Here is a 15102-nt window from a genome sequence, read left to right as displayed (position 1 = left end):
AACAGCTGTGCTCATCACGTGACCATGGCAGACTAGGGAGCAATGTCAGCAAGCAGAGATCATAACCTGTGAGATGTCACATACTGGCACAGGGGACTTGTATGCAGCCGGAATGAGGACCCCCCTCGCCCCCTCACCTATCGGGCTGGGTGCCCCCCACAGCCATACTGACACCGGATGGGAACCCTTATCACACGGGCGGTCGTTTTATAGCAGAAATGAACAAGGGGTCATCTGAGTTTGGACAGAACCCTGCAGTAACTTTGTGACTATTCCTGCAGTGCTCGCTGTCACGAGTCCCTGGTATCGCCCAGACTGGGCGGCCCAGTGCATGTAAGATCCCATTCAGCCTCCCTCAGTAGATGTGAGGAAAGTCAGATGAGTAGTCGGCAATGGAGCACAAGTCGCACAATGTCCGTGACTGGGAATATCCGAGAATCCTGACAGTGTGCACACCGCGTACTGACCGGTCCGCTATCTGGAGTCCGGGTGAATGCCGGCTCTTGTCTCTCACCTGGGCATCCCATTTACATATTTATTTAATTTACAATTGGTACAGTGCTTCCAACAAAACAGAACTATAATAAACAGGACACACAAAAGGGACACAATAAAGAGACCTCTTACTAATTAGAAGGGAGCGGAGCAGACCCAGTGTCATTTGGGAATATCTGCAGTCTTGGTTGTGGCTCCCAGGTTCGACCATGATGAGATATTTTAAAGGGGAAAATACTAAAACCCTATGTGTCATATTTGTCTATACCTATGCCTATGGTAGATTTTGCCTATGGTAGATTTTTTACAGTGTGCAGGAAATCAGCGATTCCGCAGAATTAATGAACATGTTGCTTTTTTTTCCGCGATTTGTTTTTTTCGCGGAAAAAAATCGCAACATTTGCACAAGTTTTGTGGATTACATTGAAATGATTGGGAACAATATGTAAGCGTTTTTTTCACGTTTTTATCGCATTTTTATAGAAAAAAACCGCGAAAAATACAGAACGTGTGCACATAGCCTTACAACTCCCTTCTCTGTGTACCTGAATTGAGAGAGGGAGGGGGATGTTTTGAGTGAGATAATATTAAGGCTAGGTTCTCTTTTCGGGTGAGCGCTAACAGACAGCGTTGCACGGCGAAATTAACGCCGTGCAACGTGTCCGTTAGCGCTCCCATTGCCAGCAATGTTAATGCGCATTGCTAGTGCGTGCCATTTTCGGCACGTGCTAGCGATGTGCCGTTCTTTTGTGGCGTGCCTCGGACGCTGCTTGCAGCTAGCGCTAGCGGGGACATTTAACGCGACCCCTAAAAAGACATTGCGTTAGCGCAATCCACTAGCGCTTAGCGCTAAACGGATTGCCCTAACGCAATGAGAACCTAGCCTAATATTGTTTACCTTGAGATAGTTTATAAACCCTCCTCTCACACATCCAGTACCCAGCAACCACAGAATGCAGAGTAAGTGGACATGCTGGCTGGGGCATATCTTAAGGTACCGTCACACTCAGCAACTTTGCAACGAGAACGACAGCGATCTGTGACGTTGCAGCGTCCTGGATAGCGATCTAGTTGTGTTTGACACGCAGCAGTGATCTGGATCCCGCTGTGACATCACTGGTCGGAGCTAGAAGTCCAGAACTTTATTTGGTCGCTAGATCGGCGCGTATCGTCATGTTTGACATCAAAAACAACTACGCCAGCAATGTGTTACATGGAGCGAGAACAATAAGCGAGTCGCCGTTACGTCACTGGATCGCTCCTGCATCGTTCTGTTTGACGTCTCTACAGCGACATAAACAGCGACGCTCCAGTGATCGGCTCGTTGTCTATATCGCTGCAGCGTCGCTATGTGTGACTGTACCTTACTGAAGTCAAGCTGCAACACCAGGCTCTCCCATCATCACTTTGGTAAGAATTACGAATAACGGTTTTAAGCTCCGTTTTTTTTATTGGAATATGTTCATATTAGTACAACAACGTTATCTTCCAAGTTTCATTAGGATCTTTTTAGGGATTCAGTCTTTATGCGCCATATTCTGCCATACCTATGCCTAGTGTGTTATCACGGTTGGAAACGGAAAAACGTTTTTGAGCTCCGTTTTTTTAATTGGAATATGTTCATATTAGTACAACAACGTTATCTTCCAAGTTTCAATAAGATCTTTTTAGGGATTCAGTCTTTATGCGCCATATTCTGCCATACCTGTGCCTAGTGTGTTATCACGGTTGGAAACGGAAAAACGGTTTTGAGCTCCGTTTTTTTTATTGGAATATGTTCATATTAGTACAACAACGTTATCTTCCAAGTTTCATTAGGATCTTTTTAGGGATTGAGTCTTTATGCGCCATATTCTGCCATACCTATGCCTAGTGTGTTATCACGGCTGGAAACGGAAAAACGGTTTTGAGCTCCGTTTTTTTTATTGGAATTAGTTCATATTAGTACAACAACGTTATCTTCCAAGTTTCATTAGGAGATTTTTAGGGATTCAGTCTTTATGCGCCATATTCTGCCATACCTATGCCTATGGTAGTCTTTTTTCTAAAGTTGAATGTTTTTAATCTATTTTTCCTTTCCACTTAACTCTATTTAAAAATAAATTAGCGGAGGTTAAACTTTAATTGCGTTTTCAACAAGGCAAACCCATACATTTCTATATAGTAACTTTACATTTGAAATAAACACTGAATCCCTAAGTATATCTTTATCGAAAATTTTTGCCTTAGGCCGACCTCACACTAGCGAGTTTTACGGACGTATGAGCGGTTCATAAAATACGGATTGCATACGGTACAACGCTTCTCTATGCCCCTGCTCCTATCAGCCGTATTTTACTGATCCGTATTATACGGTCTTCTACGGCCATAGAAAATCGCAGCATGCTGCGTTTGTCACCGTATTGCGCAAAAAAGATACGCCAATGAAAGTATATGGGGGCCAGAAAAATACGGATTACACACGGACCAACAGTGTGACTTGCGTGAAATACGCAGCGGTGTTAGAGAGAAAAGCCGGAAATTCAGTGCGGTGTACAGTAAAATCACACTGACAGCTTAGAGTAGAATAGGTACAATAAATGTGTACACATCGAATAGATATATATAGATGTAGATATACTAGATGGTGGCCCGATTCTAACGCATCGGGTATTCTAGAATATGCATGTCCACGTAGTATATTGCCCAGTCACGTAGTATATTGCCCAGCCCACGTGGTATATTGCCCAGCCCACGTGGTATATTGCCCAGCCCACGTAGTATATTGCCCAGCCCACGTAGTATATTGCCCAGGCACGTAGTATATTGCCCAGGCACGTAGTATATTGCCCAGCCACGTACTATATTGGCTAGCCACGTACTATATTGCCCAGCCCACGTAGTATATTGCCTGTGACCGCAACGTCATCACAGGTCCTGCGCTCATACCAACCCTGGGACCGGAAGCTGCCGTAGACTACAAGGGGCCCTCAGAAAGGTGAGTATATTTTTATTTTTTAAAATGTGACAAACCTGGCTGGGCAATATACTACGTGACTGGCCAATATACTACATGGTTCTTTGCTGTATACTACGTCGCTGTGCAATATACTACGTGGCTGGGCAATATACTACGTGACTGGCCAATATACTACGTGGCTGGGCAATATACTACGTGACTGGGCAATATACTACGTGGCTCTGTGCTGTATACTACGTCGCTGTGCAATATACTACGTGACTGGGCAATATACTACGTGGCTGGCCAATATACTACGTGACTGGCCAATATACTACGTGGCTGGGCAATATACTACGTGACTGGGCAATATACTACGTGACTGGCCAATATACTACGTGGGCTGGGCAATATACTACGTGGCTAGGCAATATACTACGTGACTGGGCAATATAGTACATGGCTGGCCAATATAGTACATGGCTGTGCAATATCCTACGTGGGCTGGGCAATATCCTACGTGGGCTGGGCAATATCCTACGTTGGCTGGGCAATATCCTACGTGGGCTGGGCAATATACTACGTGGCTCTGTGCTGTATACTACATCGCTGTGCAATATACTACGTGACTGGGCAATATACTACGTGGCTGGGCAATATAGTACGTGACTGGGCAATATACTACGTGGGCTGGGCAATATACTACGTGGGCTGGGCAATATAGTACGTGGCTGGGCAATATAGTACGTGGCTGGGCAATATAGTACGTGGCTGGGCAATATAGTACGTGGCTGGGCAATATACTACGTGGACATGCATATTCTAGAATACCCGATGCGTTAGAATCGGGCCACCATCTAGTGTGTGTGTGTGTGTGTGTGTGTATACATATATATATACATATACACACACATACTATGCGTAGACATTTATCTTAGCTATGCTATTCTAACCTGTCACTGTGATTTTACTGTACACCGCACTGAATTGCCGGCTTTTCTATAGAACACCGCTGCGTATTTCTCACAAGTCACACTGCTGGTCTGTGTGTAATCCGTATTTTTCTGGCCCCCATAGCGGCCCTGCGCTTAGTAACCCGATATTTACCCTGGTTACAGGTGAACACATCGCTAGATCGGTGTCACACCCGCCGATCCAGCGATGACAGCGGGTGATCAGCGACCAAAAAGAGGTCCTGATCATTCCCCAACGACCAACGATCTCCCAGCAGGGGCCTGATCGTTGGTCGCTGTCACACATAACGAGATCGTTAGCGGGATCGTTGTTACGTCACAAAAAGCGTGACGTTGCAACGATATCCTTAACGATATTGTTGTGTGTGAAGGTACCTTAAGGCAAACATTTTCGATAAAGATATACTTAGGGATTCACTGTTTATTTGAAATGTAAAGTTATTATATAGGAATGTATGAATTAACATTGTTGAAAACAGAATTACATTTTTAAGCTCTGTTTTTCTTGCTGGAAAAAGTTCATATTAATGACAAACTTATTTTCAAAGTTTCATCAAGATCTTCTTAGGGATTCAGTGTTTATTTCAAATTTTAGTTACTATATAGAAATGTATGGGTTTGCCTTGTTGAAAACGCAATTAAAGTTTAACCTCCGCTAATTTATTTTTAAATAGAGTGAAGTGGAAAGGAAAAATAGATTCAAAAAATTCAACTTTAGAAAAAAAACTACCATAGGCATAGGTATGGCAGAATATGGCGCATAAAGACTGAATCCCTAAAAAGATCCTAATGAAACTTGGAAGATAACGTTGTTGTACTAATATGAACTAATTCCAATAAAAAAAACGGAGCTCAAAACCGTTTTTCCGTTTCCAACCGTGATAACACACTAGGCATAGGTATGGCAGAAAATGGCGCATAAAGACTGAATCCCTAAAAAGATCCTAATGAAACTTGGAAGATAACGTTGTTGTACTAATATGAACATATTCCAATAAAAAAAACGGAGCTCAAAACCGTTTTTCCGTTTCCAACCATGATAACACTGTAGGCATAGGTATGGCAGAATATGGCACATAAAGACTGAATCCCTAAAAAGATCCTAATGAAACTTGGAAGATAACGTTGTTGTACTAATATGAACATATTCCAATAAAAAAAACGGAGCTCAAAACCGTTTTTCCGTTTCCAACCGTGATAACACACTAGGCATAGGTATGGCAGAATATGGCGCATAAAGACTGAATCCCTAAAAAGATCCTAATGAAACTTGGAAGATAACGTTGTTGTACTAATATGAACATATTCCAATAAAAAAAACGGAGCTCAAAACCGTTTTTCCGTTTCCAACCATGATAACACTGTACGCATAGGTATGGCAGAATATGGCGCATAAAGACTGAATCCCTAAAAAGATCTTAATGAAACTTGGAAGATAACGTTGTTCTACTAATATGAACTTATTCCAATAAAAAAAACGGAGCTCAAAACAGTTTTTCCGTTTCCAACCATGATAACACACTAGGCATAGGTATGGCAGAAAATGGCGCATAACGACTGAATCCCTAAAAAGATCCTAATGAAACTTGGAAGATAACGTTGTTGTACTAATATGAACATATTCCAATAAAAAAAACGGAGCTCAAAACCGTTTTTCCGTTTCCAACCGTGATAACACACTAGGCATAGGTATGGCAGAAAATGGCGCATAAAGACTGAATCCCTAAAAAGATCCTAATGAAACTTGGAAGATAACGTTGTTGTACTAATATGAACATATTCCAATAAAAAAAACGGAGCTCAAAACCGTTTTTCCGTTTCCAACCATGATAACACTGTAGGCATAGGTATGGCAGAATATGGCACATAAAGACTGAATCCCTAAAAAGATCCTAATGAAACTTGGAAGATAACGTTGTTGTACTAATATGAACATATTCCAATAAAAAAAACGGAGCTCAAAACCGTTTTTCCGTTTCCAACCGTGATAACACACTAGGCATAGGTATGGCAGAATATGGCGCATAAAGACTGAATCCCTAAAAAGATCCTAATGAAACTTGGAAGATAACGTTGTTGTACTAATATGAACATATTCCAATAAAAAAAACGGAGCTCAAAACCGTTTTTCCGTTTCCAACCATGATAACACTGTACGCATAGGTATGGCAGAATATGGCGCATAAAGACTGAATCCCTAAAAAGATCTTAATGAAACTTGGAAGATAACGTTGTTGTACTAATATGAACATATTCCAATAAAAAAAACGGAGCTCAAAACCGTTATTCTGTTTCCAACCATGATAACACACTAGGCATAGGTATGGCAGAATATGGCGCATAAAGACTGAATCCCTAAAAAGATCCTAATGAAACTTGGAAGATAACGTTGTTGTACTAATATGAACATATTCCAATAAAAAAAACGGAGCTCAAAACCGTTTTTCCGTTTCCAACCGTGATAACACACTAGGCATAGGTATGGCAGAAAATGGCGCATAAAGACTGAATCCCTAAAAAGATCCTAATGAAACTTGGAAGATAACGTTGTTGTACTAATATGAACATATTCCAATAAAAAAAACGGAGCTCAAAACCGTTTTTCCGTTTCCAACCGTGATAACACACTAGGCATAGGTATGGCAGAAAATGGCGCATAAAGACTGAATCCCTAAAAAGATCCTAATGAAACTTGGAAGATAACGTTGTTGTACTAATATGAACATATTCCAATAAAAAAAACGGAGCTCAAAACCGTTTTTCCGTTTCCAACCGTGATAACACACTAGGCATAGGTATGGCAGAAAATGGCGCATAACGACTGAATCCCTAAAAAGATCCTAATGAAACTTGGAAGATAACGTTGTTGTACTAATATGAACATATTCCAATAAAAAAAACGGAGCTCAAAACCGTTTTTCCGTTTCCAACCATGATAACACTGTAGGCATAGGTATGGCAGAATATGGCACATAAAGACTGAATCCCTAAAAAGATCCTAATGAAACTTGGAAGATAACGTTGTTGTACTAATATGAACATATTCCAATAAAAAAAACGGAGCTCAAAACCGTTTTTCCGTTTCCAACCGTGATAACACACTAGGCATAGGTATGGCAGAATATGGCGCATAAAGACTGAATCCCTAAAAAGATCCTAATGAAACTTGGAAGATAACGTTGTTGTACTAATATGAACATATTCCAATAAAAAAAACGGAGCTCAAAACCGTTTTTCCGTTTCCAACCATGATAACACTGTACGCATAGGTATGGCAGAATATGGCGCATAAAGACTGAATCCCTAAAAAGATCTTAATGAAACTTGGAAGATAACGTTGTTCTACTAATATGAACTTATTCCAATAAAAAAAACGGAGCTCAAAACAGTTTTTCCGTTTCCAACCATGATAACACACTAGGCATAGGTATGGCAGAAAATGGCGCATAACGACTGAATCCCTAAAAAGATCCTAATGAAACTTGGAAGATAACGTTGTTGTACTAATATGAACATATTCCAATAAAAAAAACGGAGCTCAAAACCGTTATTCTGTTTCCAACCATGATAACACACTAGGCATAGGTATGGCAGAATATGGCGCATAACGACTGAATCCCTAAAAAGATCCTAATGAAACTTGGAAGATAACGTTGTTCTACTAATATGAACTTATTCCAATAAAAAAAACGGAGCTCAAAACCGTTTTTCCGTTTCCAAAAAATTTGACCCCTACATTCATGTATTGCAACTTTATGTCAAATAAATACATATGTAAATAAATTGGTTACTCTGCTTCAAATGGAGTGAAGTGGAAAGGAAAACTAAATTAAGAAAATGAAACGGTAAAAAAAAATCTAAAGTAGGCAGAGATGAATACGACTAAAATATCTACCATAGGCATAGGTGAATTTGCCACATAGGGTTTTAGTATGCACCTTTTAAAGGGTCCCATCCAGACCCCTCCTCCTTGTCAGGTGAGTGAGCATGGCTAATTATATGCAAGGAATAACGGCTGCAGGACATCCTTCTGTCGTGTCCTATTTTCCCATACGACGCTCTTAGGCTACTTTCACACTAGTGTCGCATGACGCAATGCATCGCGGCGACTTACTGACGCATGCTGTGAAAGCGCAGCACAATGGGGGCAGCGGATGCAGTTTTACAACGCATCCGCTGCCCCATTGTGAGCTCCGGGGAGGAGGGGACGGACACAAGGCACCAAACATGCAATGTTTTTTGGTGCTGACGGTCCGCCACAACACAACGCAACCGTCGCACGACGGTTGCGACGTGTGGCAATGCGTCGCTAATAGAAGCCTATGGAGAAAAACGCATCCTGCAGACAACTTTGCAGGATGCGTTTTTTCTGCAATACGACGCTACTGTGAAAGTAGCCTTAGTGGAATAATACAGCAGCATTGTTCCCAAGCATTTTTTCACCACAGACCAAACATGATTGACACATCCATAATTCAGGTCAATATTACATTTCTGTGCTTTCCCAAAGGCAGAAATCCTAGTGAAAGAAACCATTATATCCCCTGAGAACACATCCATGGATTGTTTTGGAGTCAGATTATTATAAATATTGTGCCATTCTGATGTCCCTGGGCTGGAGACAGCTAGTCTGCAGAGGGGCAGTGAATGTTACCTGCTCCTTAGGGTAGGTACACACGATCATTAACCCCTTCATGACCCAGCCTATTTTGACCTTAAAGACCTTGCCGTTTTTTGCAATTCTGACCAGTGTCCCTTTATGAGGTGGTAACTCAGGAACGCTTCAACGGATCCTAGCGGTTCTGAGATTGTTTTTTCGTGACATATTGGGCTTCATGTTAGTGGTAAATTTAGGTCAATAAATTCTGCGTTTATTTGTGATAAAAACGGAAATTTGGCGAAAATTTTGAAAATTTCGCAATTTTCACATTTTGAATTTTTATTCTGTTAAACCAGAGAGATATGTGACACAAAATAGTTAATAAATAACATTTCCCACATGTTTACTTTACATCAGCACAATTTTGGAAACAAAATTTTTTTTTGTTAGGAAGTTATAAGGGTTAAAATTTGACCAGCGATTTGTCATTTTTACAACGAAATTTACAAAACCATTTTTTTTAGGGACCACCTCACATTTGAAGTCAGTTTGAGGGGTCTATATGGCTGAAAATACCCAAAAGTGACACCATTCTAAAAACTGCACCCCTCAAGATACTCAAAACCACATTCAAGAAGTTTATTAACCCTTCAGGTGCTTCACAGCAGCAGAAGCAACATGGAAGGAAAAAATGAACATTTAACTTTTTAGTCACAAAAATTATCTTTTAGCAACAATTTTCTTATTTTCCCAATGGTAAAAGGAGAAACTGAACCACGAAAGTTGTTGTCCAATTTGTCCTGAGTACGCTGATACCTCATATGTGGGGGTAAACCACTGTTTGGGCGCACGGCAGGGCTTGGAAGGGAAGGAGCGCCATTTGACTTTTTGAATGAAAAATTATTTCCATCGTTAGCGGACACCATGTCGCGTTTGGATAGCTCCTGTGTGCCTAAACATTGGCGCTCCCCCACAAGTGACCCCATTTTGGAAACTAGACCCCCCAAGGAACTTATTTAGATGCCTAGTGAGCACTTTAAACCCTCAGGTGCTTCACAAATTGATCTGTAAAAATGAAAAAGTACTTTTTTTTCACAAAAAAATTCTTTTCGCCTCAATTTTTTCATTTTCACATGGGCAGTAGGGTAAAATGGATCATAAAATTTGTTGGGCAATTTCTCCCGAGTACGTCGATACCTCATATGTGGGGGTAAACCACTGTTTGGGCACTCGGCAGGGCTCGGAAGGGAAGGCGCGCCATTTGACTTTTTGAATGGAAAATTAGCTCCAATTGTTAGCGGACACCATGTCACGTTTGGAGAGCCCCTGTGTGCCTAAACATTGGAGCTCCCCCACAAGTGACCCCATTTTGGAAACTAGACCCCCCAAGGAACTTATCTAGATGCATATTGAGCACTTTAAACCCCCAGGTGCTTCACAGAAGTTTATAACGCAGAGCCATGAAAATAAAAAATAATTTTTCTTTCCTCAAAAATGATTTTTTAGCCTGGAATTTCCTATTTTGCCAAGGATAATAGGAGAAATTGGACCCCAAATATTGTTGTCCTGTTTGTCCTGAGTACGCAGATACCCAATATGTGGGGGTAAACCACTGTTTGGGCGCACGGCAGGGCTCGGAAGGGATGGCACGCCATTTGGCTTTTTAAATGGAAAATTAGCTCCAATCATTAGCGGACACCATGTCACGTTTGGAGAGCCCCTGTGTGCCTAAACATTGGAGATCCCCCAGAAATGACACCATTTTGGAAACTAGACCCCCAAATGAACTAATCTAGATGTGTGGTGAGGACTTTGAACCCCCAAGTGCTTCACAGAAGTTTATAACGCAGAGCCATGAAAATAAAAAAAAAAAATTTTCTCAAAAATGATCTTTTAGCCTGCAATTTTTTATTTTCCCAAGGGTAACAGGAGAAATTTGACCCCAAAAGTTGTTGTCCAGTTTCTCCTGAGTACGCTGATACCCCATATGTGGGGGTAAATCACTGTTTGGGCACATGCCGGGGCTCGGAAGTGAAGTAGTGACGTTTTGAAATGCAGACTTTGATGGAATGCTCTGTGGGCGTCACGTTGCGTTTGCAGAGCCCCTGATGTGGCTTAACAGTAGAAACCCCCCACAAGTGACCCCATTTTGGAAACTAGACCCCCAAAGGAACTTATCTAGATGTGTGGTGAGCACTTTGAACCCCCAAGTGCTTCATAGAAGTTTATAATGCAGAGCCGTGAAAATAATAAATACGTTTTCTTTCCTCAAAAATAATTATTTAGCCCAGAATTTTTTATTTTCCCAAGGGTTACAGGAGAAATTGGACCCCAAAAGTTGTTGTCCAGTTTCTCCTGAGTACGCTGATACCCCATGAGTGGGGGTAAACCACTGTTTGGGCACACGTCGGGGCTCAGAAGGGAAGTAGTGACTTTTGAAATGCAGACTTTGATGGAATGGTCTGCGGGTGTCACGTTGCGTTTGCAGAGCCCCTGGTGTGCCTAAACAGTAGAAACCCCCACAAGTGACCCCATTTTAGAAATTAGACCCCCCAAGGAACTTATCTAGATATGTGGTGAGCACTTTGAACCCCCAAGTGCTTCACAGACGTTTACAACGCAGAGCCGTGAAAATAAAAAATCATTTTTCTTTCCTCAAAAATTATGTTTTAGCAAGCATTTTTTTTGATTCCCAAGGGTAACAGGAGAAATTGGACCCCAGTAATTGTTGCGCAGTTTGTCCTGAGTATGCTGGTACCCCATATGTGGGGGTAAACCACTGTTTGGGCACACGTCAGGGCTCGGAAGTGAGGGAGCACCATTTGACTTTTTGAATACGAGATTGGCTGGAATCAATGGTGGCGCCATGTTGCGTTTGGAGACCCCTGATGTGCCTAAACAGTGGTAACCCCTCAATTCTACCTCCAACACTAACCCCAACACACCCCTAACCCTAATCCCAACTGTAGCCATAACCCTAAACACAACCCTAACCGCAACACACCCCTAACCACAACCCTAACCCCAACACACCCCTAACCATAACCACAACCCTAATTCCAACCCTAACCCTAAGGCTATGTGCCCACGTTGCGGATTCGTGTGAGATATTTTCGCACCATTTTTGAAAAATCCGCGGGTAAAAGGCACTGCGTTTTACCTGCGGATTTTCCGCGGATTTCCAGTGTTTTTTGTGCGGATTTCACCTGCGGATTCCTATTGAGGAACAGGTGTAAAACGCTGCGGAATCCGCACAAAGAATTGACATGCTGCGGAAAATACAACGCAACGTTTCCGCGTGGTATTTTCTGCACCATGGGCACAGCGGATTTGGTTTCCATATGTTTACATGGTACTGTAAACCTGATGGAACACTGCTGCGAATCCGCAGCCAAATCCGCACCGTGTGCACATGGCCTAATTCTAAAGGTATGTGCACACGCTGCGGAAAACGCTGCGGATCCGCAGCAGTTTCCCATGAGTTTACAGTTCAATGTAAACCTACGGGAAACAAAAATCGCTGTGCCCATGCTGCGGAAAAACTGCACGGAAACGCAGGGGTTTACATTCCGCAGCATGTCACTTCTTTGTGCGGATTCCGCAGCGGTTTTACAACTGCTCAAATAGAAAATCGCAGTTGTAAAACCGCAGTGAAATGCGCAGAAAAACCGCGGTAAATCCGCCATAAATCCGCAGCGGTTTAGCACTGCGGATTTATCAAATCCGCAGCGGAAAAATCCGCAGAGGACCAGAATACGTGTGCACATACCGAAACCCTAACCCTAACCCTAGCCCTAACCCTACCCCTAACCCTAACCCTAACCCTATTCTAACATTAGTGGAAAAAAAAAAATTTCTTTATTTTTTTTATCGTCCCTACTTATGGGGGTGACAAAGGGGGGGGGTCATTTATTATTTTTTTTATTTTGATCACTGAGATAGATTATATCTCAGTGATCAAAATGCACTTTGGAACGAATCTGCCGGCCGGCAGATTCGGCGGGCGCACTGCGCGTGCGCCCGCCATTTTGGAAGATGGCGGCGCCCAGGGAGAAGACGGACGGGACCCCGGCTGGATCGGTAAGTATGACGGGGGTGGGGATCGGAGCACGGGGGGGGGAATCGGAGTGCGGGAGGGGTGGAACGGAGCACGGGGGGCGTGGAACGGAGCACGGGGGGGCTGGAATGGAGCACGGGGGGGTGGAACGGAGCACCGGGGGGGGGTGGATCGGAGTGCAGGGGGGGGTGATTGGAGCACGGGGGGGTGATTGGAGCACGGGGGGAGCGGACAAGAGCACGGGGGGGAGCGGAGCACTGGACGGAGGGGAGCCGGAGCAGTGTACCGGCCAGATCGGAGGGCTGGGGGGGCGATCGGAGGGGTGGGGTGGGGGCACACTAGTATTTCCAGCCATGGCCGATGATATTTCAGCATCGGCCATGGCTGGATTGTAATATTTCACCCGTTATAATGGGTGAAATATTACAAATCGCTCTGATTGGCAGTTTCACTTTCAACAGCCAATCGGAGCGATCGTAGCCACGAGGGGGTGAAGCCACCCCCCCGGGCTAAACTACCACTCCCCCTGTCCCTGCAGATCGGGTGAAATGGGAGTTAACCCTTTCACCCGATCTGCAGGGACGCGATCTTTCCATGACGCCGCATAGGCGTCATGGGTCGGAATGGCACCGACTTTCATGACGCCTACGTGGCGTCAAAGGTCGGGAAGGGGTTAAACACTGAGGTTTGGGTGCTGCGTACTTGTGCAGCATACAGATGTTACAGCATAGTGGATTGGATTTCTTAAAATCTTATACCCACTATATGCCCAGTGACCTCTGCGGATTACCCGCGGAGACGGACATGCGGTGCATCTTTCCAGACCGCAGTGTGTCAATTCTCCACAAGAGAAGTTTCACCCGTACAATGTATTGGACGCGGAAAATCTGCACAGTTCAGTGAACACATGTGGATTCACCTGCGTTCAATAGAAGGCAGCGCTTTAGATGTAGCAAACGTTACCTCCTTAGCATCTCTTTGGTAATGAGGAGTCGCACAGAGAGAAGTACATTTGGTCTTCCTGTAGACTGTCACTCCTGAATGATGCGGTTATCTCCTTACATCCTATGCAGTGATTACAAATTTTTAATCACATTACCCATAACACAAGTATATTGCAGAACTGTATTCCTTTTTTTATTATCCAAACCCTCTATTTGAAAACTTAAAATCTCCCTGAAGCGTTAGTGATTGCTATAGACAATTCCTCCTGCCCCATATTCCTTTATATTGTATGTTAATGGATGGACACAATGTGCCCCCACGGAATATCGGGGATGGGACAATGGATGTCATTAGTGAAGTTTCCCTACCACCTGAAAACACCCTGATCATTGTTATGAAGCGTGCCCCTAGAACCCATAGTCCTGATGGTTGTTGTGACATGTAGGTTATTTGCACAGGAGGATTGAGTTTTGCACATTAATTCCTCTGATGTTGCAATATTACATGACAGCTTTTGCCTCTTATAGAGTTATTCCCAAAATATCAAGCTATGCCCTATATATGGGAGAAGCTATTCATTTACTGATATCTGGGGGGTCTAACTGCTGAGAACCTCCGTGATCTGGAGAACAGGGCTTTAAAGGGACACTGTCACCTGAATTTGGAGGGAACAATCTTTAGCCATGGAGGCGGGGTTTTTGGGTGTTTGATTCACCCTTTCCTTACCCGCTGGCTGCATGCTGGCTGCAATATTGGATTGAAGTTCATTCTCTGTCCTCCGTAGTACATGCCTGCACAAGACAATCTTGCCTTGCGCAGGCGTGTACTATGGAGGACAGAGAATGAACTTCAATCCAATAATGCAGCCAGCGGGTAAGGAAAGGGTGAATCAAACACCCAAAAACCCCGCCTCCATGGCTAAAGATTGTTCCCTCCAAAATCAGGTGACAGTGTCCCTTTAAACTCTGAAACCAGGGCACAAAGTTCCATCTTAGTGGAAATGAAGGTCGAGCATTCGCACTTTTCTCCATCTGATGTCTGTGGGACTGAGTACAGGGTGGGCTATTTATATGGATACACCTGGGTGGGCCAT

General features: G+C 43.3%; 1 protein-coding gene across 1 annotated transcript in view; it reads left to right on the top strand.

The window, feature by feature from the left end:
- Positions 1-15102, top strand: part of PPP1R2 (protein phosphatase 1 regulatory inhibitor subunit 2) — a 57867-nt gene that overhangs the window by 410 nt on the left and 42355 nt on the right. The gene's annotated exons all lie outside the window — the stretch shown is intronic.

This window comes from Ranitomeya imitator, chromosome 5 (assembly GCF_032444005.1).
Source record: "Ranitomeya imitator isolate aRanImi1 chromosome 5, aRanImi1.pri, whole genome shotgun sequence".
In the NCBI taxonomy this organism is placed as follows: Eukaryota; Metazoa; Chordata; class Amphibia; order Anura; family Dendrobatidae; genus Ranitomeya; species Ranitomeya imitator.
Note: the sequence above shows the minus strand (reverse complement) of the source record. Positions and strands in the feature narration are given on the sequence as shown.